The following is a 17,133-nucleotide window of genomic DNA, read 5'->3' as shown; positions in this document are numbered from 1 at the left end:
AAGCTAATAAGCTTGCTTGTTTCATGGTTTATCTCATGGATTCTCGCTCACTCTTGTTCATAAGTAAATAAAAAAAAAATCAGAATTTATTTTCTATCAAATGTAAACCAAATATGTACCATTAGATGAGGTAAATTACGTGTAGTAAGAGATGCTTTACGAATGTTTGATGTTGAAATATTAGTAAAAGTGAGTATGAGTGAGAATATATTGTGTCTAGCTAGTGATTGAAATTGTAATTAAATGGAAACTTATGTAAGTATATAACAATACTTACATGGGAAAGTTATAAAATTATAAGAAGTCAATGACTCGTTGTATGATAATATTTGTTCATATCCAAAGATTGGCCTTCACTACCCACTGACCTCCTCAGAGGAGGTCGGATTCAACACAGACTCCACCTCAAAGAAGTCGGACTCGAAGGATAACTGGCAGATAACACTTATTCAAATAAGTAACTACCCTTAAAATCTCTCAACCCACTTTCAGGAGCCATATCTCAACTACCCCCACGATAAAGGAACGGTTATCCACCTTAAAAGGTGGAACTACTCCAACGGTGGTTATTGGATCACCACTATAAATACACTGACACCCCTCAAGTATCTCTAAGTTCCAATACTCTTTAAACCTGCTTACCCCTTGCTGACTTAGTCATCAGAGTGTCTTTGCAGGTACCACCCCCACTCTTTCACACACAAGTTGGACGGCGGATCCCAGACGTAAACCAAGTCGGAGACCACCTCCTCTTTGACGCTTGGGCCAACCTTTCAAGCCCAATCCACCAGTTCAGGTTACCCACGTAACATTGGCATCGTTGCCAGGGAACTGGAGATCGACCCATGATGGCGGACGACTTAAACGAGGACGGAAACACAGCGTCTGATTCCGAGCAAGAGAATCAAGACGCTGGTAACAATGAAAAAGCCATAGTCACTCACCAAGGGGCGACTAATCAACACAAGGAAGGTCCCTCCGGAGTAAAGGACCCGAGGGGAACCCCCTCTGAGGGGGCACGAATCAGGCAAAGAGGGACAACCCCATGCAGCCGAACTAATGGGATTGTTCCACGGCTACCAGGGACGGTTGGAACAGCAAGAGCAAGAGCTGGAACGACAGCGAGAGGCAGAGAGGAGCCTGAGAAGAGAGGTCGAGCGACGAAAAGAGCTTGAAGAAAAGCTCTTGAGACTAGAATCCACCCTCTGAGGTCAAAACTCTCATAGTGACTGAGAAGACTCTCCCTTGGGTGGAGAAGACCCGTTTAATGAGGACATAATGAGGACAAAAGTTCCAAGGAACTTCAAAAGCCCTGACATGGACCTGTACGACGGGACCACCGACCCAAAGCATCACTTGAGCAACTTCAAAAGTCGGATGTACCTAGCCGACGCCTCTGATGTTACTCGTTGTAAAGCCTTTTTGACAACTCTGATAAAAGTAGCAATGAAGTGGTTCGATAGTCTCCCCCCCAGGTCGGTCACTAGTTTCGACATCCTCTCTCGAAAATTCCTCATGTGATTTTCGATCCAGAAGGATAAAGTAAAGCACGCACCAAGTTTCCTGGGAGTAAAACAGGAGGTCGGAGAACCTTTAAGGGATTACATGGAAAGGTTCAACAAAGCGTACTTAGAAATTCAAGACCTGCCTACAGATGCAGTGATTATGGGCCTAGTAAATGGACTCTGAGAAGGCTCCTTCTCCCAGTTCATCTCGAAAAGACACCCGACTTCTTTAAGTGATGTACAGAAAAGAGCTGAGAAGTACATCAACATGGAAGAAAACGCCAGGTTGTGAGAGCCAAACTGCAACCTGGGCACTCTCATTCATCAAAAGAAAAAGAGAGAGAGAGCCCAAAAAAAAGAAGAAGTCGGCCCTAAAAGGCCCAGAAGATATCACTCCTATACTCCTCTACGAGTTTTCCTAGTTGATGTCTACAGGGAGATTTGTCATACTGAAAGGCTACCTCCCCCTAGACCCATCAAAAACAAAAAAGGAGGAAGACGTGGAAAATACTGTGAGTACCATAAGCTATATGGTCACTCAACAAATGAATGTTCCGACCTGAAAAATGTGATAGAGAAGCTGGCTAGGGAAGGTCGGCTTGACAGATATATCAGAAAAAGGTCGGACCATCATGGCAAGAGAAAGCGAGAGGAGGAGGACCGAAGAGACCCACCACCACAGACCCCAGAAAGACATATACATATAATCTCAGGGGAGTTTGTGGGAGGCGGTTTCACAAAGTCCTCTCGCAAGAGACATCTGGAGGAAGTCTACCAGGTCGGGGGCGAAGTTCCCAACCTTCCAACCATCTCTTTCACTAAAGAAGATGGGCAAGGCATCATTCCCAGACATGATGATCCGGTAGTAATTACTACGATACTTGTCAATGCCCATCTACACAGAACCCTGGTGGATCAAGGGAGCTCGACCGATATCCTATTCAAACCAGCATTTGATAAACTGTGATTGGATGAAAAAAATTAAGATCTTACCCTGATACCCTATATGGGCTGGAGGATACACCAACTATGATTCATACCCCTACACACAACTTTTGGAAAGGGGATAAAATCCAAAACTCTGAGTATTGGCTTCATAGTTGTCGATGTGGGTTCGGCCTATAACGCTTTAATAGGCAGAACAATCCTAAATCGGCTCGGAGCAGTGGTATCCACCTCCCATCTCTGCATAAAATTCCCAACGCCAGAGAAAATTGCAACCATCAGGGGAGATCAGAAGCTGACAAGGAAATGCTACAATGAAAGCCTAAACCTGAGAGGAAAAGGCAAGGAGGTACACACCATTGAGCTCGGAGGAGTTCGAGCTAAGGAAGAGCTACGATCACAGCCCGGGGGAAAGATGAAGAAGAGTTGCGACCACAACCTGGGGGAAAAACTGAGGAGGTACAGGTCGGAGAAGAGGAAGGAAAAAATACTAACATAGGAGCCAACCTGAAAGAGGATTTGAAGCCGAAGCTTATAAGGCTCCTACAAGAGAATTCTGACCTCTTCGCCTGGAAAGCCTCCGACATGCCATGAATAGATCTCGAGCTCATGTCGCATAAACTGTTAGTATATTCTGGATCACGACCTGTCTAGCAAAGAAGACGGAAGCTCGGACCTGAACGAGCCCAAGTGGTGGAAGAACAAGTACAAGCCCTCCTAGAAGCCGGCTTCATCAGAGAGGTCAAATATCCGGCTTGGCTGGCAAATATGGTGTTAGTCAAAAAGCAAAACGGCAAGTGGAGGATGTGTGTCAACTACACCGACCTAAACAAGGCATGTCCAAAGGACCCATATCTAGGGGGTGTAAGTTACCGAACCGGACCGAAAATTACCGCAAACCGAACCAAAAATTACAACAACTGATTTAAAAACCAAAAAAATTGGTTTTTTTTGGTTTTTTTTTCTGACAAAACCGATCGGTTCAGTTCGATTTTTGGTTGGCTCGATAGAAACCGAACCAAACCAAACCGAATCGAAGATATGCATCCATTTCAATGTTTTAATCATTTTAACCTTTAACCTAACAACAAAAATCCTCAGCCCCTAACCATTTCAATATTTTACTCTTATTATTTCAGTTTATTAACTATTTTAAACCTTTAATTATTGTGATTCATATTTTGCTCATTAAAAATTAAAAACAAAAAAACCGACCGAACCAAACCGTTGTTGGTTCGGTTCGGTTTGGTTCGGTTTGTTGTAAAAGCAGCAAACCGAACGATTGTGTGTCTGTAGGAACCAAACATATCGGTTCGGTTGGTTTTTGGTCCAAAACCGAACCAAACCGAACCGATAACACCCCTACCCATATCCACTCCCAAGTATTGATACCCTAGTAGATTCCAGTTCGGGATATCAATACTTGTCGTTTATGGATGCATACTCGGGATATAACCAAATCCCGATGTACAAGCCGGATCAAGAAAAAATATCCTTCATTATACCTAGAGCAAATTATTGCTATGTGGTTATGCCTTTTGGGCTAAAAAACACAGGAGCCACGTATCAAAGGCTAATGAATATGGTGTTTGCACCTCACCTTGGGAGTCTAATGGAAGTATACGTAGACGACATATTAATAAAAACCAAGGATGAGGATGACCTCCTGGATGACCTCTCACAAGTCTTCAACACCATTAGGACGCACGGGATGAGGTTAAATCCCGCGAAGTGCACCTTCGCGGTAGAGGTAGAAAATTTTTTGGGATTTATGCTAACACAAAGGGGATCGAAGCTAACCCCGACAAGTATAGAGCAGTCCTAAAAATGAAAAGCCCGACTTGCATCTCTCTCCAGGTTCTTGGCAGGATCAGCGTTAAGATCCCTACCACTTTTCTCTCTACTAAGAAAAGGATGCCAGTTCGAATGGACTCCTGAATGCGAAGAAGCATTCCAGGAGTTCAGAAGGTTTTTAAGCCTACCTCCGATTCTGACCCGACCTAAAGTCGGGGAAGAACTCGTCCTGTATTTGTCCGTATCCGACAAAGCTGTAGGCTCAGCTCTAATACGGGAAGACGAGGTCAGGCAACATTTTGTATACTTCACCAGCAAAGTTCTACAAGGCCCCGAGTTAAGGTACCAAAAACTCGAGAAGTTTGCGTACGCCTTAATAGTAGCCTCCCAAAGGCTACGGCCTTACTTTCAAGCCCACACAATAAAAGTCCGAACGAAAGTCCGAACAAACCAGCCCATGAAATAAATACTTCAAAAAATAAATATTGCAGGCAGAATGGTTCAATGGGCTATAGAGCTATCCAAGTTTGACTTTAAGTACGAAACTCGGACTGCAATCAAAGCCCAATGCCTCACTGACTTCGTAGCGGAATATGCAGAAGATCAAGAGAAAGCCACCACAACATGGGAGCTATATGTGGATGGATCCTCCAACAAGGGCAAAAGCGGTGCAGGCATAATATTAGTCAACCAAGAGGGAACTCAAATAGAAGTTTCCCTCAAATTTGGATTCATAGCCTCTAACAACCAGGTAGAATACAAAGCCTTGATCGCTGGGCTAAAGCTAGCAGAAGAAGTCGGTGCGACCAAAGTAGTCGTGTTCAGCGACTCTCAGGTGGTAACCTCCCAAATAAATGGAGAGTACCAGGCTAAAGACCCTAATATGAAGAGGTACTTAGATAAAACTTTGGAATATCTTAGGCGGTTCTCGGAGACTGAGGTCAAACACATAATTCGGGATCTCAATAGCAGAGCAGACGCCCTTTCCAAGTTAGCAAGTACCAAGCCAGGAGGAAATAATAGAAGCCTGATCCAAGAGACTCTCCAGGAACCCTCTGTCTCAAAAACAGAATCTAAGCAAGAAGTCTTTGAGGTATCCGGATTAGACCTCAGATGGATGAACCCCTTACTCGAATACATAAAGTTCGATATCCTACCCAAAGAAGAAAAAGGGGCCAAGAAAATCCGGAGGGAAATATAAAACTACACTTTGGTGAAAAATATCCTCTATAAAGAGGAATATCCACACCATTACTAAAGTGCGTCCCGGCCAGAAAGACAACGGAAGTCCTAGAGGAGGTTCACAATGGTATCTACGAAAACCATCTCGGAGCAAGGTCTTTGGCTAGGAAAGTCATACGAGCCGGGTTCTACTGGCCGACCTTGCAGAAAGATGCCACCAAATTCGTAAAGAAGTGTCAGCCATGCCAAATGCATGCAAACTTCTACGCCGCTCCCCTCGAGGAGCTCATTAGCATAACTTCTCCATGGCCTTTTGCAAAATGGGGATTGGACCTATTAGAACCCTTCCCCCAAGCACCTGGACAAGTGAAATATCTAATAGTGGGAGTAGACTACTTCACGAAGTGGATCGAAGAAGAACCATTAGCCACCATCACAACCCACAGAAGTCGGAAGTTCCTCTACAAGAATATTATCACAAGGTATGGAGTCCCCCACTCCATCACCACTGATAATGGAACTTAGTTCACCGACTCTACCTTTAGAAACCTGGTAGCTAGTATGAAGATCAAGCACCAATTCACCTCGGTAGAGCACCCACAAGAAAATGGGCAAGCTGAGGCAACCAACAAGGTTATACTGGCTGGGTTGAAGAGAAGGTTGCAAGACGCAAAAGGAGCCTGGGCTGAAGAACTCCCTCAAGTACTATGGGCATATCAGACTACACCTCAGTCTGCTATAGGAGAAACACCCTTCCGACTTGCTTATGGCATGGAAGCCATGATACTAGTAGAAATCAATGAGCAAAGTCCAAGGGTAAACTTCTACGACGAGGTTGGCAACGTTCAGGCACACAAAGAAGAACTCGAGCTACTACCTGAAATCCGAGAACAAGCCCAGATAAAGGGAAGCAACGTTGAAGCAAAGAATGACAAGTAGATACAACAGGAAGGTCATTCGAAGAACCTTCATCCCAAACGACTTGGTACTGATTAGAAACGACATCGGCGTTAACAAGTCGGGAGAAGGAAAGCTCGCTGCTAATTGGAAAGGGCCATATAAGATTAGCAAAGTCTTAGGAAAGGGATACTACAAGGTAACCGACCTGAGCGGTACGGAGCTACCAAGGTCGTGGCATGCTTGTAATATGAAAATGTACTATAGTTAAAAGCGAACTTCACTCCCTGATGTACTCTTTTTCCCGACTTTGTGGTTTTTTACCCAAAAAAAGGGGGTTTTCCTGAAGGGGGTTTTAACGAGGCATCAAAGTGAAGGCTTCTCCTCCTCTTGATAGAGGACAATTCTCCCCTCCAACTCCTCAACCTTTTGGGAAGAGCCCAAAGAACTAAGGGGAGTTTTGTCCAGAATATCAAGGAGTTTTGTGCAGACTCTAGCAGCCCGAACACTCCCCCGAATCATAATTTGAGTATGGGGGAAGATGTGATTCCGAACGAACCTGGGACCGTCAAAGTTGGCCTCCCCAGAAGGAGAAAAGCTAGACTCTGAGGTTTTGTATTTTTTCTTTTTAGGTTCGACAGGAGGTCGGACCGGGGGGATAGGAGGAGGAAGAGGAGAAGCAGATGAGGAGGTTACCAAGATAGGAGGAGAAGAGGTCCTAGAATCACGAGGGGGAGGAGGAGCGCCAGCAGCCCTCGTGGCATCAGCACGGGCACGCGCCTTCTTCTTGGCCTCCTGGACCTTCTGGTAAGTAGCACTTGAGCCACTCTTCACCATCTATGAAAAACAAAACAAGTAATTAGTCTAGAAGTCGGAAAACATCACAAGTCGGAAACCTCAAGAAACGACTAAAAAAGACTACCTAGCTGGGTCTGAACGAAACTCGGAGAACCCAGAAGAAACTTTTTTGTGTCCAGATTAGGGGCCCTTCCCCAAGCTTCTCGGAAAAACCCACTACAGCCTCCTCAACCTCATCCAGGTCCTCCATGCTATACTTATCCACGGGAGAGGCCTCCAACCAGTAAAGGGGAAAGCGGGGAGTATTGTTCTCGTCAAGAAAAAAGGGGTGGTAACCCTCTACAGCTTGGATTTTTAAAAAGAAGTTCTTAAAATCATGGAAGAACTCATCAAATATAGAAAAAACTTTTCGACCTTGAATGCCCCAGAAAGATATCCACTGCTGCTTGTTATTTTGCCCACTAAATGGCTTGGTCATATGAAAAAGATAAAAAAAGATCTTTGTGGAAGTCGGGAATTGGCCCGACTGACAAGTTGATAAATTTTCATAAAGTCCCAAGAATTGGGGTGAAGCTGAGTGGGAGCAACTCGGCAATGATGTAACACCCTTATCTCAAAGTCGGAAAAAGGTAGAAGAACCCTCAGGCGGGTGAAAAGGCAGTCATACATAAAGAAAAAATGAGGATTAAAATCAGCAATCCTCCCAAAAAAAACCCGATCTTCAGGACCCGGGGCTACCAACTCGTATTTTGGCTCGTCAGCCTCATCGCTACAAATCCTATGGTGGGTACGAAGGTCAGTGATATAGTCAATATCTACTAAAGGGTTTTCTTCCAGCACTGTGTCGTCTACCCATCTCAAAAGGGACTCAGGGATGTGGGAAGACATTTTTTCAACAAAGAAGTAAGGGCAAGACCTACAAAGAAAAAAGAAAGGGCATAAAAAAACAGGGCTTCCCCGAAGACCAAGCAACTTCTCTCCAAAGCAAAATAAAGCAGGATCACTAGACTAATAAATAGACTCGCTAAGAATATGCGAAACTCCTCTAACAAAGCACCAACATAAAGGGTAGAAGAGGAGAAGGAAATGACTAACCTTTATCTGCAAATACGAGGAGAAGCAGTAACAGCAGCAGCAAAGCACTCCGAGAAGAAAAGAGTTTTTCTTTGAAAAGAACAGAGAGTGTAAGCAAAAAGTTTCAGAAGGCAAAAGAAAACAGAGAAAAGAAAGGGAAAAGTATTTATGAACACGCTAAGGGCATAAGAGTAAATCGACGCAACCATTAAAGAAACGTGCCGTTACCAATGTAACTGCTCCCACGTGTAAATGCGAAAACCCCAACAGACGCGACGTTTGATTAGACACGACAGTTTAGAAATTTGAATTACGTCGGTTCTAAAAATCACGTCGACTATAAGCCCGAGTTCAAATACTCGAATCCAACTCATAAGTAAAAGAGATCGGACTCGAGTAGGGGCACTGTTCATATCCTGGCCCAACACTATGGCCCAGGTCCAAACGCACCAAAAGGCCTAATCCAAAGATTGGCCTTCACTACCCACCGACCTTCTTAGAGGAGGTCAGATTCAACACAGACTCCACCTCAAAGAAGTCGGGCTCGAAGGATAGCTGGCAGATAACACTTATTCAAATAAGTAACTACCCCTAAAATCTCTCAACCCACTTCCAGGAGCCATATCTCAACTACTCCCACGATAAAGGGACGGTTATCCACCTTAAAAGGTGGAACTACTCCAACGGTGGTTATTGGATCACCACTATAAATACACTGACACCCCTTAAATATCTCTAAGTTCCAATACTCTTTAAACCTGCTTACCCCCTTGTTGACTTAGGTATCAGAGTGTCTTTGCATGTACCACCCCCACTCTTTCACACACAAGTCGGACGGCGGATCGTAGACGTAAACCAAGTCAGAGACCACCTCGTCTTTGACGCTTGGGCCAACCTTTCAAGCCCAATCCACCAGTTCAGGTTACCCACGTAACAATATTGTTAAAATTTGATTGAGGGATTGGTAAATTGAATGATGATTAGGTATGAAAATGAAAGAGAAAGTGAAATGGTAAGTGATGGAACATATGGATGTAATTTTGGGTGTTGAACAGTGAGATATAAATATCTTTTAATTATTTTTTTTGTTAATCTTTTAATATTTTTCTTTCGAGTTTAACTTTTTTACTAACCTTAATTTTTATTCGAAATTGAAATTTTCAATTAATTGTTGGATTAGATTAATTGGAATTTTGAATTTAAGGTCAAAATTAGAATAAATAATAGTGACTAACGATTGGTTATTAAAAAATTAATGACATTTTTTAAATTGGTTATTAAATTGGTTTTCAAAAATAAAATTAAAACAAATAAAATATTAGAGACATTTTTTAAATTTTTTAAAAAAATTTAAAAGCAAAAGCATATTTCTATAGATTTTAGAATATTCTTTTGATATATTTATTAATTTATTGGCGATTGAACGGGCTTAAAGCCCAAAAAAAGGAAAAATTACAAAACAGAGCCCACATGGGCATGGGAATCCCCTAGCATATTTTGGATCAAATCACCCCCATTCAGTAGGACTGACAATATGTACCTTATTCATAGATATCCAACCCGGCTTAAATCGATTGGGTAGGGTTGTCTACTCGATCCTCTATGAGTAAAGTAGTGTGCAGATAAGGTCGGGAGAGGGTTATGTATAGTGAAAGAAATGGGTATTAAACCCACAATCTCCTTCTTGTAAAAACTCAAAATAAGTAAGTAACCACTAAATTAATCATTTAAACTACTAATTGAGTACATTTGTTATTTAAAGAGTAAGTTGTAAGAACTTGGAGTTAGAAAAAGAGTGATAAAATATTTATTTTTATTTGTGTTATTTTAATTTTATTAAAAATTTGATGATCATGCTATTTGTAATTTTATGTAGGATTTCTTTAAGATAAAATATGAAATGATTGAATTTTATATTTACTTGAAAATTTTTTATTTTCCTGCGGATAGAGTAGGGTTGAGAACTTTAGGGTACGAGTCGGGTTAGGGTTGAGAATCTCTCAACCCGCGAGTAAGATAGGATAAAGTTTTTAAAAAGTTTCAACCCGCGGGTAGGGTTAGGATAGAGTGTTGATTCTATCATACCTTACCCATTGCCAACACTACTTCTCAGGAGGCTGCCAAGCTATCTTCTGTCGATAGCTTGCATTGGATGTTTTTATTAAAATTCCTTTATCAAAAGCTTTCTTGTGTTTGTTTTTAACTAAGTAGAGTTTGTTTATAGTTAGCTCATTAGTTCAGTTAAACAAGTATTGGAGATTTGAATATCACTTTGTGCATGCAGTAACTCATTGGCTATTGGCTAATGGCAAAATCTTAAATGGAGCTCCAACTCGCGATGAATTAGTCTTTGACCAGTCGGACTAGAAGATATCGTGAGAAACAAAAAAAAAAAATTAGGCATGAGTTGGACTATAAGAGAAATATTCATTCAAGGCCACCAACATACACTACAAAAAAGTCGTTGGAGACCGTCGGATTTACCGGCAGAATAAATTCGACTGTATAAATCTCACCAGTAACTGTTTACCAACAAACTTTTTCATTTGTTGCTAATTACCAGCAGATATAAAAATTTTGAAATTATGGAGCTTGTTACCGTCAAATTTTTTTCTGGTAGATCTGACGGTAATATATGATTTATTATTAATAATTAAATTAATAGTTATCGGCCGATTTAATCGACGGTAAACTTAAATTTTAATTTTTATAAAATTTTTTTTTTGAAAATTCACTATATAATTTTAAATATTTAAATTTAATAATTTCTAAACTAACAAAATTTAAAGTTTTAGAATTTTTTATAATAATTTGTCTATAATTTTTAGTTGAAAGTTCACAAATAAAAATTCTGAATACAGAGGATGAACAAAACAAGTTTTTTTTTTTATATCTTTTTTCTTCTACTTTGAAACTACTTCATTCATGAATGGAATCTACCACTTACATGGGAGCCAAACAATGACAAATTAGAAAGCTAAAGATCCAAAAAGTAATTCCTATATAATTTGCAATTCCAATTCAACAAATCACAAGATCATCAAATTGAATAAACCTCTACGCCTTAAACAAATCACAAAATCACAGGGAAGCTGAAAACGAAAAATAACAAAGCATAAAGAAAGGTGTAACTACTATTCATTTGTACAGATAGTACACAATCAAATGTCATAAGAAGAGAAAAACTAATTACTTTCCTTATAAAATATGCACACACCAATAACATAAATAGAAACCATCACTATGTTATTCTTCTTGTTCTTAGATTCTACATGTTACAAAACCTCAAAACTAAAATTTAATGAAGTAACTTAACTTAATTCAGTATCACATAATGTTATCAAACACCATTTGACAATGAAGTAAGTCACCATTAGGGAATAAAAATACAAAAACAAAAGAAAAAAGAGAAAAAAATGAAGTAAAACAAAAACTGACTTGTATTATATCATTCTCCATGATGTCGTTTCCCACCATTCTACGGTCAGTAATTGCTGAAAATCAAGTGAATGAGTTGTAACTTGAATTAAAGGATCGCAAAACACTATGGAAACTATGAAATATATATGTAATTTTTACCTACAAAAAGAGTGCACAAACAGAACCATAACTTAACCAGACACTGTAAACACCGATGACAACCATAATAGTTAATAAACCACATCAATAATATGAAAATTGTGCATTTCAACTAACAAGAAATATAAGCTACTTATGAAATGGCCAACACCTTCTTTTCCCCAATGATATGAGTTACTCTTTTTCATCAACAACATAACCTACTAAGAGAGAAGATTCTCAGCTACTAACAAATCTTACTTCATTTTATCTTCAACTCAAATGACTATCTCATCCAAAACATATATAAACAAAGAAAAAGAAAATAAGAAAAGAGAAATCAAACCTCGAACCACTCTATAAGCTTGCCTCTTGAAGAAAAAAACGGTAGTGATAAAAGGCATTGTGGCACCAATTGCTTGGTTAAACGACACAGGAAGGTACCTTAACGACACGTTCCCAAACACAACGGAAACACAGAAAATAAGGCTCAACGTAGAGATATTGAAGAACTAAACAATTATTAGCAAAAAATTTAATAAATCAACAAGAACAATGATAGCAACAACAACAATCACTAACAAATCAACAAGAACCATAACAGCAATAACTACGAGAACTGAATAATTATTAGTAAAAAATTTAAGTAATCAAGAACAATAACAGCAAATAAATTCAATAACTACAAGAACTGAACATCTATGTAACAATAACATAACAATTAATAAGAAGAATTAGCAACAAGAAGAACAATTAACAGAGGCTGAAGAAGAACAATTTGCCCCGAGATGCTGTTAGGGCAAAAAAGGGGTTAGGATTTTTTATTTAAAAAACAAAAATAGAATGGAATAGGGAGAGGGAGAGGGATGAGAGCAACCTACCTGGACGATAGAAGAGGGACACAGCTCCGGCAACAAAGGGAGCGGCGGAGGCAGCTCTTCCAACGGGCGGAGATAGATGAGCAACTCCGTTTGAGGCAACGAAACACGATCCAGGCAACTTGACATAGAATTTAGAGAAGAAGGAGGTGGGCAGCGTTGGCGGAGGGTGGCTGGAGGTGCTACTGGTGGAGGATATTGCAGGGGAGAGAGAAGAGAGAGGAGAATGGGGGAGAGAGAAGGGTGTTCTTGAAAGTGAGGGGAGATGGCCACGCATTTTGAATTTAGATCAGGTTTACCAGCGAATAAATCTGAAGGTAATGTATTAATGATCAAAATGCAACGTTCCATTGAGATTTATCGGCAGATAAATTCGACAGTAAATCCCATGGTAATCTGGTCACCAAATTTTCTTTTTTTCCTCCAATTATTATCAGTGAATTTACTGTCGGAATATCAAATCCGACGATAACCTTTTTATTCGATGAATGTATTGCCATATCTGCCGGTAAATTCGCCTCTAACATCTGTCGCTAAATCTGACAGTATTCAGCATTTTTCTTGTAGTGATAACTGTATAAGAATTTTTTTTTGGGTCTGGTTTTGGGTCGGAGGACTCAACCCACACCGAAAAACAAAAACACCCTCCCACACCCGAGATTACACCCCAATGCTACAAGCATCCCCTATTTTGAAATTAATACCCACTTAATAACATTTATATACTACCTATCCCCTGTAACAATAAAATAAAATTCTACCGAGGGAGTGAGCAATAGAGGTGCCTCTAAACAAGTTAATTTGGCAAGGATAATGCTACCATTGAGATAGAAATTGCTGGCGCTGAGAAAGGTACCTGTTTATACCCTGGACCGAGCTACACTATCCTAGTTGGACGACGTCAAAGCGACCGACCTCTTGTAAAGGTTGGCTCGTCACCGATCTCTTCCTAAAGAGCTCGGCCAAATCTCCATAAAGGCCCAAGCAGGCCCAAAGCTGAGGATTACAGCCCCTCTAAAGGCGGCTAGCCAAAAAGATAAGGTGACCTCACCCACAAAAGATAAGATAAGATAACTAACTTATCTCAGGGAAGGTCACTCCACACTACTATAAATACACTGGAGCACCCAAGTATAACTCATACTCTGATTCTACAAAAAATCTGCCTAAAGCACGTGCTAACTTAAGCATCGGAGTCTCTTGCAGGTACCACCACCCTCCGGTGACCAGGGATCAACCTCACTTCAAGATCCAACAAGTCGAACATAGCAGCTCCGCTCACATTCAAGATCTCATCCGAGATCGACCTTCAGTTTCAGGTAACCCACGGAACATTGGCGCCATTGCCGGGGAACCTGGAAGTCATCCCATCATCATGGCGGACAACCAAGACAACAATCACAACTCTGGTTTGGAAGACAGAACGCCCCTCAAGAACACGGATGCCGCATCCAAGGATACACCTCAATCCAAGGGAGACAAGCAGTCCCCAAACACAGAGATCCTAGACGCCATCCGTGAACAGCAGGATCGCCTTAAGCAGCTCGAACAGGAAGCTGAACGGCAGCGAGAGGCCGAGCGAGACCTTCGCAGAAAAACAAGAAGGCGTCGAGAGCTGGAAGACAAGCTCCTCAAACTCGAGGCCGATCCCAAAACTAAAGCTACTCGGCCCAATCGCGAAGACAGCCCCCACAAGGACCAAGACCCATTCACAAAGGAAATCATGAAAGCTAAAGTCCCAAAAGACTTCAAAGCCCCTGCCATGACTCCTTACGATAGAATGTCCGACCCAAGTCATCATCTCAGCAACTTCAGGAGCCGAATGTATCTCACAGATGCCTCGGATGCAACCCATTGCAAAGCTTTCCCGACCACCTTGACCAAGACAGCAATAAAGTGGTTCGACAGCTTGCTACCAAGGTCAATTGCAAGCTTCAATGACCTCGCCAAGAAGTTTCTAGCCAGGTTTTCCATTGAGAAGGACAAAACCAAGCATGCTCCAAGCTTGCTAGGGATTAAACAAGGAGATCGGGAGAGCCTCCGCAATTATATGAAAAGATTCAATAAAGCATATTCGGATTCTCCTACCCATCTCAGGACAAGGATAAGGACTCCAGGAAAAAAGAGGACCAACCTACTGAGAAACCTAGAAAATACCACAACTACACCCCTCTCCGGGTGTCTCTTGTAGATGTCTACCGAGAGATATGCAACACATAGAAGATCCCGCCCCCTCGTCTGATTAAACACAAAAGGGGAGGAAATCAGACAGAGTATTGCGAATACCACCGAATCTACGGGCACTCTACCAACGAATTCTACGACTTGAAGAATGTCATAGAGAAGCTAGTCAGGGAAGGCAGATTAAATCGGTTCCTCGCCAATACAAGGGACGAACCAAAAAAGAGAAGAAGGGATGAAGAGGGTGAACGAGCTGAATGTCCCCCTCGTACCCCTGAAAGACACGTTCACATGATCAACGGCGGATTCGCAGGCGGAGGGATCTCCAAGTCATCCCGTAAAAGACATCTTAAAGAAGTATATAATGTCGGAGAAGGGGATATGCCATCAGACCTCCCTACTATCACCTTTACTCAAGAGGACGCCGCGGGCATCATCCTCGGGCATGATGACCCCGTGGTGGTTACTATCATACTGGCCAATGCCAACCTTCACCGAACATTGGTCGATCAGGTAAGCTCCGCAGATATACTATTTAAATAGGCCTTCGATAAGCTCAGACTACAAGAAAAAGAACTCAGAGCATATCCAAATAGCCTATTCGGGCTCGGAGATGCCCCAATTCAACCACTAGGGTACATCCCACTACACACAACCTTTGGAAAGGGAACTTGGTCTAGGACATTAAGCATAGACTACATCATAGTCGACGTGAGCTCATCTTACAATGTCCTAATAGGTCGGACAACGTTGAACCAGCTCGCTGCAGTGGTCTCCACCCCACACCTGTGCATGAAGTTCCCAACGCCAAAAGGGATCGCCACCATAAAAGGAGAGCAAAAACTGGCGCGACGCTGTTACAATGAAATTCTGAACCTTAAAGGCAACCCCAGAGGAAAGGAAACCAACACTATCGAACTCGGGAGAATCCGAGCTCGCGAAGAACTTCGTCCTCAACCCGAAGGCGAGACCGAAGAAATTCAAATAGGGGATACTCAAGACAAAGTAACAAATATAGGGGCGACCTTAAAAGGAGACCTAAAAGAGCCTTTGATACGATTCTTAAAGGATAATTCTGACCTCTTTGCATTGAAGGCCGCAGACATGCCTGGGATAGATCCCGAGCTAATGTGCCATAATCTGGCAGTATATCCTGGATCCCGACCAGTACAACAGAGGCGTAGGAAGCTTGGCCCAGAAAGGTCCCAAGCTGTGCAGGAGCAGGTACAGGCCTTACTGGAGGCAGGGTTCATAAGGGAGGTTAAGTACCCATTATGGCTAGCTAACGTTGTCTTGGTAAAAAAGTCAAATGGAAAGTGACGGATGTGTACTGATTACACCGACCTGAATAAAGCCTACCCAAAAGATCCCTACTCACTCCCAAATATAGACACTCTAGTGGATGCCTCTTTGGGATACAAGTACCTCTCCTTCATGGACGCTTACTCAGGATACAACCAAATCCCAATGTATCCGCCCGACCAAGAAAAGACCTCGTTCCTAACCCCAAGAGCGAACTATTGCTACATAGTCATGCCGTTCGAACTCAAGAACGCAGGAGCTTCATACCAAAGATTGATGAACAAAGTTTTTGCCAATCACATCGAAAAGTTAATGGAGGTTTATGTAGACGACATGCTGGGAGAAACACAGAGCGAGGAATCGTTATTACCCGACCTCACCAAAGTGTTCGACACCATAAGAAAGCATGGGATGTGACCTAACCCCGCAAAATGCACCTTCGCGGTAGAAGCTGAAAAATTCTTGGGCTTCATGCTCACTCATAGAGGAATTAAAGCTAACCCAGATAAGTGTTAGGCCATACTCAACATGAAAAGCCCGACCCGCGTCAAAGAGGTACAACAACTCAATGGAAGACTAGCAGCCCTATCCAGATTTCTAGCTGGATCAGCCTTAAGATCTCTCCCCTTCGATGCAACATTAAGGAAGGGAAAGAGGTTTGAATGGACCCCAGAATGTGAACAAGCCTTCCAAGATTTCAAGAAATTTCTGGGGCAACCACCTATCCTTACCCGACCACGGGAAGGTGAAGAACTCATACTATACCTCGCCGTAGGAAGTCGAGCAGTAGCCTCAGCACTAGTCAGAGAAGAAGAAAGTGGGCAACAACCCATTTACTTCATCAGTAAGGCACTACAAGGGGCCGAACTAAACTATCAAAAGATAGAAAAGTTCGCCTACGCCCTCATACTCACTTCTCGACGACTCCGCCCATACTTCTAGGCTCACACAATCAGAGTACGGACCAACCTGCCTATAAAAGGTATCTTACAGAAAACGGATTTAGCTGGAAGAATCCT

The sequence above is a fragment of the Arachis ipaensis genome, chromosome B09 (assembly GCF_000816755.2).
Source record: "Arachis ipaensis cultivar K30076 chromosome B09, Araip1.1, whole genome shotgun sequence".
In the NCBI taxonomy this organism is placed as follows: domain Eukaryota; kingdom Viridiplantae; phylum Streptophyta; class Magnoliopsida; order Fabales; family Fabaceae; genus Arachis; species Arachis ipaensis.
Note: the sequence above shows the minus strand (reverse complement) of the source record.